This window comes from Apodemus sylvaticus, chromosome 6, assembly GCF_947179515.1.
Source record: "Apodemus sylvaticus chromosome 6, mApoSyl1.1, whole genome shotgun sequence".
In the NCBI taxonomy this organism is placed as follows: domain Eukaryota; kingdom Metazoa; phylum Chordata; class Mammalia; order Rodentia; family Muridae; genus Apodemus; species Apodemus sylvaticus.
The window spans coordinates 83,430,968-83,444,889 of record NC_067477.1 but is presented as its reverse complement, the minus strand read 5'-3'; positions in this window follow the sequence as shown (position 1 = coordinate 83,444,889).

The window sequence follows — 13,922 nt, the reverse complement described above, 5'->3', positions numbered from 1 at the left end:
TGGGATGGCCGGGGTCAAAATTTGTGTAGTTTCTAAGTGTCCCACATAATAAGAACTTTATAACATCTGTATCCAACAAAAGGAAGCTAAAGGCAACCAGAACAGGCAAGAACTTTGAACCCTAGCAGTCAGACTGCTGCAGGATATTTCCTGTCCAATCACATTGGGACAGTGGAAAGAAAGGGAGACAGAGCTAAGAGTTGGGGAGTCAGAGAGGTTGCAGGAGAGAGAGAAGAACGGAGATGCTGACATGATGATTTCATGAGGTTAGATTAATTGGGATAAAGCTTTTATTATCATTCGCCTCTGAAATTACTGTCTTGGCATCTTGTAAATTGTGATATTATTGATACATAAATCTGATTGGATAATCAAGCTTTAAGACTTTTGATTTACTTGGTTACTAGACTGTGGGCGTGCCTATTAAAGGGGTTTATGGAGGAGAGAAAACACAGCTGGGATGCTGTGGGAGCTAGCAGGAAGAGAATAGCTTGGTGGGGAGAAACATGCCAAGTGGGAACCCACTGGGACATGGTGTTGTGGCCTGGCAGGGCAGGAGAGTTGGTGGGATCTTTTTTAATATTTCTCGCAATGCCGGGCGATGGTGGCACACGCCTGTAATCCCAGCACTCTGGGAGGCAGAGGCAGGCGGATTTCTGAGTTTGAGGCCAGCCTGGTCTACAGAGTGAGTTCCAGGACAGCCAGGGCTATACAGAGAAACCCTGTCTAGGAAAAAAAAAAACAAAACAAAACAAAAAAAATGTCTCGCAACACCAGACTTCAGAGACAATACTTGATTGCGATCTCCTGTAGCTAGCAGAAGACCTGTGTCATGATCTGAGTGTGAAATATCCCCTACGGATTCATGCGTTAAACACTTGGTCCCAGCCATTGCTTTGTTTTATCTTGAGGTGGAAACTTTAGAAGGTGGGACCTCGATAGAAGAAATAGGTCATTGGAGGGTGCAGTTCTTGGGGTTGCATCTCTGTTTTTGTCTCCCGCTTTCTCCTTCCACCCCACCCTCCCATGGTCTGTTCTGACCACCATGAAGTTCAGAACCTTCTCTGTCACATGTTTTACAATTCCATGATCATCTTTTTTTATTTCATTTATTTTTGGAGATTAATATAATTATGTCATTTCCTTCCTTCCCCTTCTCCCTCTAAATCCTTCCATACAGCACCCCTTGCTTTCAAATTCATGGTCTCTGTCTCTGTTTTCATTAATTATCGTCACATACACATACAAATATGCATAAACATGCATAGACACGCACTCTCCATGTCTAAATATGGTGTCTTCAGACTGTTTAATATTACTCCTATGTGTGTTTTTCGGGATGATCATTTGGCGTTGAATAACCAGTTGTTGTGCTCTTCCCTGGGAACACCATTTTTCTCATTCTCAGTCTTCCTGGGTTGACTGTAGTTCTATATGTAAGATTAAGGCTCTGGGCTTACCCGCATTCACTTTGACATGTCATTGACGCTGTTGTCATTGCTAAGATCATGCTTAGGCGATCATATTGATGAGATTTCTATGAGTGTAGCTTCTGACATTACTAGGAGATACAATCTCTCAGCTAACTTCTTGATCCTCTGGCTCTTACGGCCTTTCTGGCCCTCTTCTACAATGTTCAATGACCATTAGGTATAGTAGAAGGGGTTTTTTGTAGCTGTATCCATTGGGACTGGGCTCCACCACTCTGCACTTTGATTGGTTGTGGTTTTCTATAAAATAGTCTCATTTGCTGCAGACACAAAGCTGCAACGTGAGCTTCCAAAACACTTTGAGGTCATTGCTCATTGGACTTCAAATTAGTTTTTCTCACTTTGAATTAGTTTTACTGTGACTTCACAACCCTGGATTCATGAGGTTGTGACCTATTGCTTTAAAAACTAAACTCTAAAGAACCCTGACTAATATACAAAGTGAGATACCTATTAGGGAAATTCAGAAGACAGATAATTAAGGCTGGACCTGAAAGCGTGGCAGAAGCAGTCAAGAACAAGGACAGGAATTCCTGGGGAGAGGAGAGGAAGTGAGGACCTGAGAGGACTGACTCTGCATTTCTGCATTTGACTAAGATGTGACTTCCTTTGTGACAAGAAACACTTAGCAGGGAAGTATAAAGGTTTACTTTTGGACATATTGCCTGAGAAATTTCTAAAGGAAAATGGAGAAAAAAAAAGCTAAAAAATTTTAACAAGAAAAGGGAGGTGGGAGGGAAAGGGGGTGTATGGAAGGAAGATACAATCTTGAAAATATTTAACAGTGGGTACTACCTGATGGACAGGACAATTTCTAAAGCCACAGTTTTCCAATGTAGTGTTTCTAAGACGCCCATGAAGAAATTCCTGTCAGTGCAGGTCTGTGACCCTGTGGTCTCCCTGAAGTAACTAGTTGTGCTTGTGCATGTCTCTGGGGAAGTAAAAGAAGTGACTCTTTATAGTTTATGGTTTAGAGACAGAGAGAATGATGGGGCTGGGGAGAAAGCTGAGCGGGAGCATTTGCCTAGCATGGTGAGCCCTGGATTGAACCCCAGTCATAGGGAGATAAACTAAGAAGGGGCACAATGGGCTCTTTAAGGTAAAGTTTATGGAGAACACTAGGTACTGTGGTAACAATGGGCAGCCAGGATAACAGGAGGAACTGGCGTGTGGATTGTGACTATAGGACCAAAACAGTGCTTTAAGGAGAAGAAATGATGTCAAACACTGACACACGAGCAGCATCTCTTGTTCTTGGCTTAATGATCCCAAGGAGGACATGATACACCTACAGAGATGGGGAGAAGACCAAATGTGCCTGTCAAAGCAGGCATAGATTTCATATCATGTTTCCTTTATTCTGATCAAGATGTATATAGACTCATATCTTCTTATGTTGAGCTGGAGAAAGTATTGTGGAGCGAACGTGTAATCACAGCAGGCTGGCAGCTCAGGTAGGGAGACTGAAAGTGCAAGGCCAGCCAAGGTTATACAATGAGGCCCTATCTGAAAAAGACAAATAGCAACAAAAATACAAAATAAAAGATGACAAATGCTATCCCTGGCATAGTTTTTAGGTTGGGATTAGTACTTCTGAGCAGAGGACGGATATTAATTCAATAAATGATGAGTATACCATTCAAATCCAAGTCTATGTGACCCCAGTGAGTCAGCTACAGAGGTCACGCTCTTCTTCACATGACAGCCAAGTATTACATGTTTAGGAAACAAAGGAGGGGCGCATTCCTTGGAGCGGAGGAGGCAGAAGTGTTGGGAAAGGCCATACCCTCGCTAGACCTTGAGCGAGAAGCACTTGCTCATTCGTGTGGGGTGAAGAGGGTATTTCCAGCCAAATAGTCTCTGGCTAGTGAGAGAGAGAGAGAGAGAGAGAGAGAGAGAGAGAGAGAGAGAGAGAGAGAATATAGAATTCTGAAGCCCACGGTTCCTGTATGGGCGATAGGCAGTCTTTAAGAGAAAAATGGAGGTTAAAACTTCACCCTGAAGTATATAGTCATTTTAACACAGCACTACGAGGGCAGCTCTTGGTAGAAGATCTGGTAGCACTGTTGAGGTGGCACAATGGAAAGAGAATGCTCTCAGGCAGGTCAAGCAAGAACCTAGTCAGAGAGATCAGGAAACCGTAAAGTAATGCAAGCTGGCTGGTTTGTGTCAGGCCTGGGAGGGAGGTGGCAGAAACTACTTTCTGCACTGGGCAATGGAACAGCAGTGGGGAAACAGTCAGAGGGAATTGCCTGTGGAGCTTACAGGAAGCTGTGCTGCAGAGATGGCTGGGGCCTTGGGCCTGACACAGCTCTGGCTGAAAGAGTGCATGGAGGTGTGGTTCTGGGAAGCATTTACAGTTCTCTTCTATTGGGAAGGAGCAGACTTCAGAGGTTCTCTTTCTCCCATTGTTTTCAACACATAGCTCATAAAACAAGAAGAGCTGCAGACCAGGACCCTCTGTCCGATTTGTGCCCATATCCTTCATTATTCTACCAGAGAACTTTTTCAGTTTGTTTTTTCTTTTTTCTCAATAGATCTCTATATTTTTGAGAAATGCCTAATTGTTGGAGTGGGAACTCCAACACCAATTACTCAGGCTTATAGCTATAAGGCTATAATTTAACAGATTCTGGATAAATTCAAGGTTACTTATCAACATAGCTCCTCATATATTTGATTATCTCCAAATGACTTACTTGGCCAGTGCTTATTTTGGAAACTAGGCCTGAACATTCACAGAAGATACAAACTTTAAGTTGATTTTAGAGAAAGGTCTTTTGTCAAGGAGAATTATAAACAAAACATATGCAAGTTATGTTCACTGAATAAGAAACAAAGTAAAAAAAAGTGATAGAGGCATCTTTGGATCATCATGGCCGGAAAAAGCAGGATTCTTCCTAATTCTAGTGTTCTGGTCAGCCTCAGCAATGTAAGACTTTTGAAAACATTGTAAAATGGTGCATGAAATATTATTAGGACATTTGCCTTACTTGTATCCTACCAACTGCTATGGTCAGGGCAACCCCCGGGGATTTCCAGGTTCTATGTTCCAGAGCAAAGAACTGGACAAGGTAGACAGGGATAGCAGAAGAAATCAAACTGTTTATGAAGACAGAGAGTAGTCCTGTGGGTGGAAGCAGGCCAGAGAACTGGGGAAGGCAGGAAGCTCTGAGAGTGAGTTTTTTTGTGGGTCATGGCACAGACCTTCACTGTGATGGGGATCTACTGTGTGAGCCAGAGCTCTTAGTGAGCTCAAACCAGAACTGGGTAATTCACCCAGGTCATCAAGGCCACCCCAAGCCAGCAGTGTCGGTGTTCTTTGTTTCATACCCCAAAAGAATAAGGAAGGAAGATAAGCAGAGCAAACATATTTTTAAAGAGTGAGATTGAATTTCCCACCCCACAGAGTGGGTGGGGCTTCAAGGGAGGAATCAAGGCAAGGCCGCCTGCAGTTCGTGGAAGCCAGCTGCTGTCTCATCAAGCTTGAAGACCTTGAGACTTTTCTCCCTTGCCTGTAAGCCCAGTGGGGAGGGGCTTTCAGTCCTTCTGCCACCTGACTTCTTTCATTAGTTAATCCTGATGCCTTTCTGTTATGTCTAACTTTCCTACCACACAACCACCTTCTTCAAAAATCTCCCCCCATGCATTTGCAGACCTGAGGCCTGATGGCAGACCTTCAAGTTTTCTAGTTGCACTAGGAAGTAGACTCCAGGAAAAGTAATCTGGAGAGATGAGAAACTAAGCCATGGAAAGGTATGCAAACAAGGGGCCATGCAATTGTTTTCAAAATGGGAGTAATAGCTTACACAAAATGCACAAGACTGGGAAAGAAACGGTTTTGAAGAATATTGAAGTCCGTCTGTAAAGGCCAGTAAATACAGAAGGTGTGTAGTGAGTGTCTGGCACTAAGGGGGTTGTCAGGAGTGAATACAGACATTCTGGACTCAACAGCCTGGAGCTGACTTGAAATTCACAGGTCCAGATGAGACCAGTTGGAGGGAGAGAATGGCTGGAGATGAAAGCCAAGTCTGAGGTACAGTGCCATTCAGCCACTGGCTAAAAGCAACATTATCCAGGCAGGAAACAAAATTGTGGAGAAAGTGATTCAAAGCACTTACAAAGCCAAACATGAAGTTAAATTAAGACTTCTCTTTCTGTGTAAGAAAAAAAAAAAATGAAGGGTGCTAAGTTTAATTACAAAGGGACATAGGATGGAAGGGCAGAGATGGGAGTAGGTATTAGTAAGTAGTAAGCTACTGGCTAAAAGAACAAAAGATGATTTTCCATTCTTGAAAGCCTGCTGAACTTTACCTCACATCCCTGTGGCAATCCTGGAGTTGCCACATTATCAACTTTGCCTCACAGCTAATGCAGAGACAAGGGCTGCTGCTGCCTGTAAGCTGCCCACCTTCTTCTCACAGCTTCTCCTCCTGCTTCTCAACAGCCAGTGTAGAAATGTAAAAAATAACTTGTGCTTTCCCTCTCCAAACTTTCACGAGAAGGTATACTTCAGCTTCTGAGCTCTGCTGCCTGGAGATTTTCCCACCTGCTGCCTGGCCTTGTGGCTGGTGGGCAAGGGCATCCAGAATCAGTTATTTCTTTTTGGCTGGCATCTGTTTCGGCTCATTACATCTGTTATTTCTGAAGTGGGCACGATGGTTAATACCTGTAATCCCAGTATTCAAGTGGCCTTGGGGCATGAGGATTGCCTCAATTTTGGCCAGGCTGAGCTACACACTGAGACGGAAGAGAAAGAGAAACAAACCTTTTCATGATATAAAACTCCAAAAGGCCACCGCTGCATAGAATAGTCAGCAAAGGCTGATTGATTCATACCTGTGATGCTTGTAGAGGAGTCAGACTGTTACAAGCCCACAGCCATATTACCTTAGGCTGTCTTAACACCTAAACAGCCATTTAGTCCCCAACTATGTGCGACATAATATCCTCGTGACTAGGAAGTAAATTCTTTTGCAGTGTATGAGAAGACCCCTAGCTTCTATCAACCCCAAAGCTAATAGTGTCCTCAGAGAGACACGGGTCTGAGGCCTGCATATCTTAGGGTTACTATTGCTGGGATGAAACACCATGTCCAAAAGCAAGTTAGGGAGGAGCGGGTTTATTTGGCTTATACTCCCATATCAGTGTTTATCATCAAAGGAAGTCAGGACAGGAACTCAAACAGGCTGGGACCTGGAGGCAGGAGCTGAGGCTATGGAGGAGTGCTGCTTACTGGTTTGCTTCCCATGACTTGCTCAGCTTGTTTCTTATAGAACCCAGGACCACCAGCTCAGGGATGGCACCACCCACAATGGACTAGGCCTTGTCCATAACTCATTAACTAAGAAAATACCCTCCAGGCTCTATTCAGCCCTATTTATGGTGGCATTTTCGTAGTTGATATTCCCTCCTCTCTGCTGACTTTAGTTTGTGTCAGGTTGACATAAAACCAGCCAGCACTCCTACAGCAGAGGCTTGTTTTGCTGCAACCCGGCTACCTGACATACAAACCAGTGTTTTTGAAAGCACTTTGATTTATGACTTTGTTCTGTTACTATAAAAACTTCATAAAATTGTTACCTCATTGGAACATGGTAATTGGAGCAGCCTGAATCTGTCTTCCCAAGCAAGGGCCTCTTGTATTTGGTCCCAGAATAAAGTGTCTCTTACTCCCTTTGCGTTGACAACTGTTATTTACTTCATCGTCTTTTATTTCTGAGATTCTTTGGTCTCCAGACCAAAGTTTGGGGTTAAGAAATGACTTGCACTGTTTAAAGTTTTTTTAATTGAATATTTATATTGATTTGGGCCTGAAAAAGTTTCATCTAAAGTAAAAACAAAACTGTGAGTACATATAAATTTTTTAAAATGTAAATGTTTGGATTTTATAATGAAACTCTAAGAGGCCTGGAGGTGTAGCCCAGCGGCTGCCTGCATGATAATTACTAATTTGGTCCGATTGCTCAAGGTCACCTTGAAAGTGAAGTTCCTGTACTTAAAGGCCAGAGAGCTGTTGCCCTCTCCAGAGACTCGCCATTAACTCCAAATTCCTCTTTCTTTTCATTTCAGCTAAGATGCTTTGGAAAAACAAAGTGTTCATCATCTTCCTTTGGGAAGACGTTGTGGCAGCAGGATAGACAATAGAAAACAATCAAGATTAGAGAGAAGCCAGTTGACAAAAAACCTGGGGAGCCGTTCCCTGCTGAGCTTCACACAGCCTCTGGTGCACGCCCGAGAGAAGCCTGAGCTATACCGATGTGTGCGAATTGGGTGTTTGTAAAGGTGATCTATAAACGACCTTTGGCTCATAGCCCAGTGCTTTTAGGGTACATGTTTTTCCTTCAGCCCATCAGCTTTAAGGCTGGAGCGGCAACTCAGTGGTTATAGTCTGTAGTACTCTTGCAGGGGATATAAGGGGTTCTAACACTCATATGGGGCTTGGGGGGTTGTCATGACTGCTTGTGACTCCAGCTCCAGGGCATCCAATGCCTTCTCCTGGTCTCTGTGGACACCTACACTCAGGTGTGCACATATTATACTCAGACAAACATATACATGTAATTTAGCTGTTCTTACTGGATTTACACTTTTGGAGGAGAGAGACCCCATTTCATGTAGTTACTAGGAAAGTTTCCTATTGTATATTGCTGAGATTTGACTTTGAAGAGAATTTACAATAACCATTACAATAACCAGTCAATAACCATTCCAAGCACAACAAATCAGGAAGTAACCAATTGGCACTTAGGCCTCCCTTCCTTTAAACCTTTCTCATCCCTTTGCCATGGTATTCAAAATTCTAGACAGGCACCTTTAGCAGTTCCTCGCCTTGCAGGAAAAGAGGGATATAAAGACCTAATGACTGTGACCACTTCCAATCTAGGAAGCTAAAACTCTGGGTGCCAACTACAGCCCAGTCTCCAAATTCAGCTCTTCTTTCAGACACAAATTCTTTCCTTGCAGCTGCCTGTGTAGAGCAGTGGCCTTTTCCCCCTTCAGCACAGACTATGAGCCTTTTTAAAGGTAAAAGTCTCACGAGTGTGGGAGTCTACCAGCAAGCAGTTGTAAAACTGCTTTGTAACGGGACACTCTCTGGGCCCAACACTTTAGATCACAGTAGACAAGCCTCGGTGAGGCAGCTTTGAAATCCCAGGGCTGTGGTCAAAGTACAGACCTCCTGGAAGGACAAAGTGTACTGTTTCTGTAGTACAAGGGTGTGGCGTTTGTAGCTAGTAAAACAATCGGAACACAAAGACCTCCGGGTCCTGCGGGGCTCACTGCTGGACTGACTCAGCGGAAAGCAGTGGGAAAGGAACGGGAACGTGGCTCTTAGATTTCGGAACCTCTAAAGCTGCACCACCCCTCTCAGTTCCGTCCCAGCAGACAGGAAGGGGCTCTCAGCAGCTAACACGTACACACGCTCGCACACGCACACTAAACAGAAGATAAGATGAGGAACACGAGTCTCGTTTTTTCCTCTCACTAGAGACTCCTGCTTTATCTCCGGATCCTTTCTTTCCAGTAAAACCACCAATCTGTCACCGACTGGGGAAACGAAGCCTGCTGTAAATGATGCCCAACACCAGAGCCTCTGCTCTAAACAAGGGTGCAAAAAGCCATCATCCTTATTAACCCAGGGTAGATTTCTGAATATCACAAAATAATCAGACGTTTAGGTTGCTAATGTCCAATGGAAGGCTAGTGTTTTGGAAACAAAATGATGCTTTGTTAGACATTTCATGTCTACAAATTAATTGGAGAATTAAAAAAAGCTATCAGAGGTGACAACCACCCCCACCAATACATTCCTCCACCACAATTAAAGCTTCTAAAAAGATTACATTCTACAAACTGTTATTCTAAATACTCTGATTTCTGCAATTAAACGGCTCAAAGGTAGGAATTTTCTACAAACTTTCCACAATGTTTATATTTCTTTCAAAATTGTGTGTGAGAGGGGTGTGGTTGTCACTTCTGACAGTTTTTTAGTTCTCCAATTAATTTTATGTAATCTTTGGAAATGCTTAAAATATACTTAGCAAGATTAACGTTTCCTGAGTGATTCTGCTCAGTCTGCTTTATTTTTAGTAATTTCAAAGTCTTTTGTTTACAACTGTATCACATGACACAATTCTCATTCTGAAGGGTTCCAAAGAAGCCAGGCATGGCAATTCAGGTGTCTAATCCCAGTACTTGGGAGGCAAGGCAGGAGAATAACCAAGAGTCTGACGACAGCCTGGGCTGTTTTGAGAGTTTCAAGCTTGTTTGAACTAACCTGTGGGACAGTTTCTCTTTCTGTTGCTTCCATTTCACAGTTGATGTGTCATGGAAGAAAGGGCATTTTTGAGTTCACGGTCCATCCTGACCTCGAAGCAACTGCTCACCCTGGATCCACAATCAAACACAGAGCAGTGAATGCCAGTGCCCAGCTTACCTTTTCTCTCTATGCAGTCCAGGATCCTGCCCACTGTTAACACAGGCCTTCTCACATCAATCAACCTCATGGAAGCAATCTTCCATGGACATCCCAAAAGCTAATTTAATTTAGATAACCCCTCATAGGGGTGCCCTGAGGCTTGTTTCAAGGTGACTCTACATGCGGTCAAGCTGACTGCACCAACCCTTGCAGAGACCTTGATGCACACCCGCTTATTCACACACCGCAGTTCTGAAGGACATCCCTGGGAGCAGTAAAGCGTGAGCTTTGCTGTCTATGATCACAGAACCCCCAGGGACAGCAAGGCATCTATCCACGTTACCTTTCAGAAACTATGGGTGGGGTGAGCTAGTCTCAAGATCTTCAGAGGTACATCAGCCAATCCTCTAGTGGGCTTAGAACATGTGCACTGGGAAATTCACTAAATCTCTTAAGTGATAGAAGCAAGCCTTCATGTGAGGGGGGTGGGGTAGATAAATGTACTTAATCTATGGGTAAAAGTAAAGACTCATTTCTCTCATTTGTGATTCATCCATGTTTTTTAAAAATACAGCTTTATTGAGATAGAGATTTATTAAGATGTCATTCATATCACTATGTTTTTCAAGAGGCTCTCTATGTAGTCCTGGCTGTCCTAGACCTTGCTCTGTAGACCAGGCTGGCATCTATAGGTCTGACTGTCTCGGCCTCCTGAGTGTTGGGAATAAAGGTGTGTGCTATCCCATCCAGCTTCATATTACTAATTTCAAGTGTCAAAGTTATTAGGTTTTGGTATAGATGTGGTTACTGAATTACCATCGTTTGACTTAGCCATATTGTAAGCTGACCCAGTGAGAGTCCTCAGAGAGTGAGGACACCTACATAACCATTCTGTTTTCTGTCTTTAAGTTACACGAGGCATCTGATACTTCACAGGAAAATAGATTTTAGGTGAGATGGTGTCGCAACTACTGGAAGCCACTGACAGTGTTCTGAGCCACTTTACCAGAGGCCAGGTTGAGCTAGACTGTCGGTGGCCAGCAGGCCGGATGGACGCAACATGCTGTGTGCACTGGGGACTGAACCCAGGGCCTAGCACTGAAGTATATATAGCGTACCTTCGCCTTGTGCCACATCTCTATCTCCTGAGGCGTTTTCTGAGCCAGCCTAATAGGTCAGGAAAGGAAAGAAAAAGAATGTTCTCTCTCTCTCTCTCTCTCTCTCTCTGTGTGTGTGTGTGTGTGTGTGTGTGTGTGTGTATCTAAAGTTATTTTAGCATAGAATTTTTCTCAATATTTACTTGTATTCATTTCTATTTTAGGCAAATATGACCTACAAATTAGGCTTACTATCATAGGATAATAGTTGCTAAAAGAATAGTACATATTTTTATACATATTTTATATGTAATAAAATTTTTAAAATAAAATATACTTGCATATACAAATCTCTCTGATGAGTGTCTTCAAACTTTTATTTGTACATTTTTAGCTATATTGGAGAAATTTTTCATGTGTGTGTTTGTGTGTGCTATATGCATGTATATATGTATACATGAGTATGTGTACATTCACGTATGTGCTCATGTGTATGGAGAGCAGAGACCAATCCTCTGTTGTAATGCACCTTAGTTTTTTGAGCCAGAGTCACTCACTGAACCTGGAGCTCACTGATTTGGCCTGATTGGATGGCCAGCAAAGTCCCCAAGATCCTCCTGAGCTCTGCCTCACTAGCATTAAGATTTGCAGTAACATGCCACCATGTCAGTGTGTGTGTGTGTGTGTGTTGAAGTTCTAGAAGAAGGTATGTGTGGAATATATGTTTGTTGTATGTGCACACATGTGTGCATACACACTCAAGTGTATACGGGTGAAGACATCAGAAAATATGAGTGCCTTGTTCTCATCCTCTGACTTGAAACTCGTGATTCACACTCATCAGCAACAGCTCCCAGCACAAGACAGGGGCCCTGACATTCCAGCGTGGATAAAGGAGGTGCCTACATAAGGCTTCTCCTTGAGGTGTTACTAGCTACTGAGGAAGAAGACACTATGTCAATGATTCAGCCACTTGGAGACAGGAAGAAGACAAGGGAAATGAAGGGATGGATGAGGGTAATGAGGGCGAGTGCAGAACAATGTGGAGAAATGTGTATGAAGCTGTCAGACGTTAAAAAATAAAAGAGGTCTCAGATTCCTCCTGCTGTCTGAAGAAAATTACAGGAATACACAAACACACCCAGCTACATACATATGAAATTCACGTGCTTTTGCAACTTAACTTTGCAGATTTCCAGTTTTCACCAAAATCTTAAAGATGGTCCTAGGTCAGTGTATATCAGATCTATTGTATTCTTTGTAATTCCTTCCCAGTATAGATAGCATCATACAGACTTGCTAGCATTTTAAACACCTCCCAATTCACAAAAGTTTAAGCCAATGCCAGCATTTTGCTTTGAATTTTGCTAGGCTCATGGTTCCTGTGATAGCTCGTTTCGGTTGTCAAGGTGGCTGAATTGAGGGATGCCCTGAGAATTGGTAAAGCACATATAGGCTGTGTCTGTAAGGGTGTTACTACAGAAGATTGACATGCGGATCAGCAAACTGAGGAACAAGGCTGGCTCAAGGCCTGGTTGGGAAGAAAAGAGGAAGACCCCTCCAACTCACCTCCCTCCCTAAGCAGGTCTGGAGCCCTCTGCAGTGGTCTGGGAATAACAGACCCAAAACTTTCCACCCCTTGGGAAGTTGTGGTACAGCTGTAATCCCAGCACTTGGGAGGTAGAGGCAGGTGTATCTATGAGTTCTAGGCTAGCCTGGTCTAAAGAGTGAGTTCTAGGACAGCCAGTGCCACACAGAGAAACCCTGTCTTAAAATAACAACCACCACAAAAACAAAAACAAAAGAAGAAACAAAACAAAACAAAACAAAAACAAAAAAAAAACTAAACAGCAAAAACCCAAAAAACCAAAACGACAACAAAAACTTTCTACTCTACAATAGAGACTTACACCATAGGCTATATGAATAGCTTGTGCACATTTGACCTTGATCTCTCTCTCTCTCTCTCTCTCTCTCTCTCTCTCTCTCTCTCTCTCTCTGCCTCCCTCCCTCCCTCCCCTTCTCCCTCTCCCTCTCTCTCCCACCATCCACCACCACCACCCCTCCCCTCCCCTCAGATGTCTACCTTCTTGATTACCATCTAGTTACATGTTTCTCTCACTGTGCAGACAGTGGACAGACAGCCACTGTGGAAGTTTTCAGCCAGTCCCTGGATGAACTAGTCCTTAAATCCCCTTTGTACTCACCCTATCTCTATACTTACCCTATTGTTTGTTTCCATGGAGACTCCTAATACAGTTCCAAATCATGCTATTGTGAATCATACAAAGCATCACAAAATATGTCCAAAATTTAAATGAAATGTTTATGTGTGTGTGTGTGTATATATATATATATATATATATATACACATGAAATACTTTCAATCTCTTTAAGGCTGGGAACTCAGAGTTCTGTGTGTATCATATAAGCTCTGGATCACTGGGCTTATTTTACATGCTTAGCCCTTATAAATGCTTTCTTACTTACAGACGTTACAAATTTATTCTCAGCAAGTCCTCAGAGAAACATGCAGCCTCTTTAGCATTCATATTTACTGTCGCTATGACAATGCATCTCACAGAACTCCTCCTCCTTCAGCTTTTATGCCTTAGAGGGACTGCTAGTTTTTCTGATCTCAGATATATGTTGCTTTTGTTTTCATTTTGAGACAAGGTCTTGTTATAGCTCAGGTTGGCCTGGAATTTATTATGTTGTCCCAGAGGTCCCAGTCACTGTTCATCCTACCTCAGCTTTTTGGATACTGAGACAATCGGTGCATACCACTATACACAATTGTATATTTTCACTGAAAAATACATTTACTTCAGCTATTTCCCGACATAAAGAAATACTAAACACCTTTGATGGTTCTTGATTTATTATTATTATTATTGTTGTTGTTGTTATTGTTTT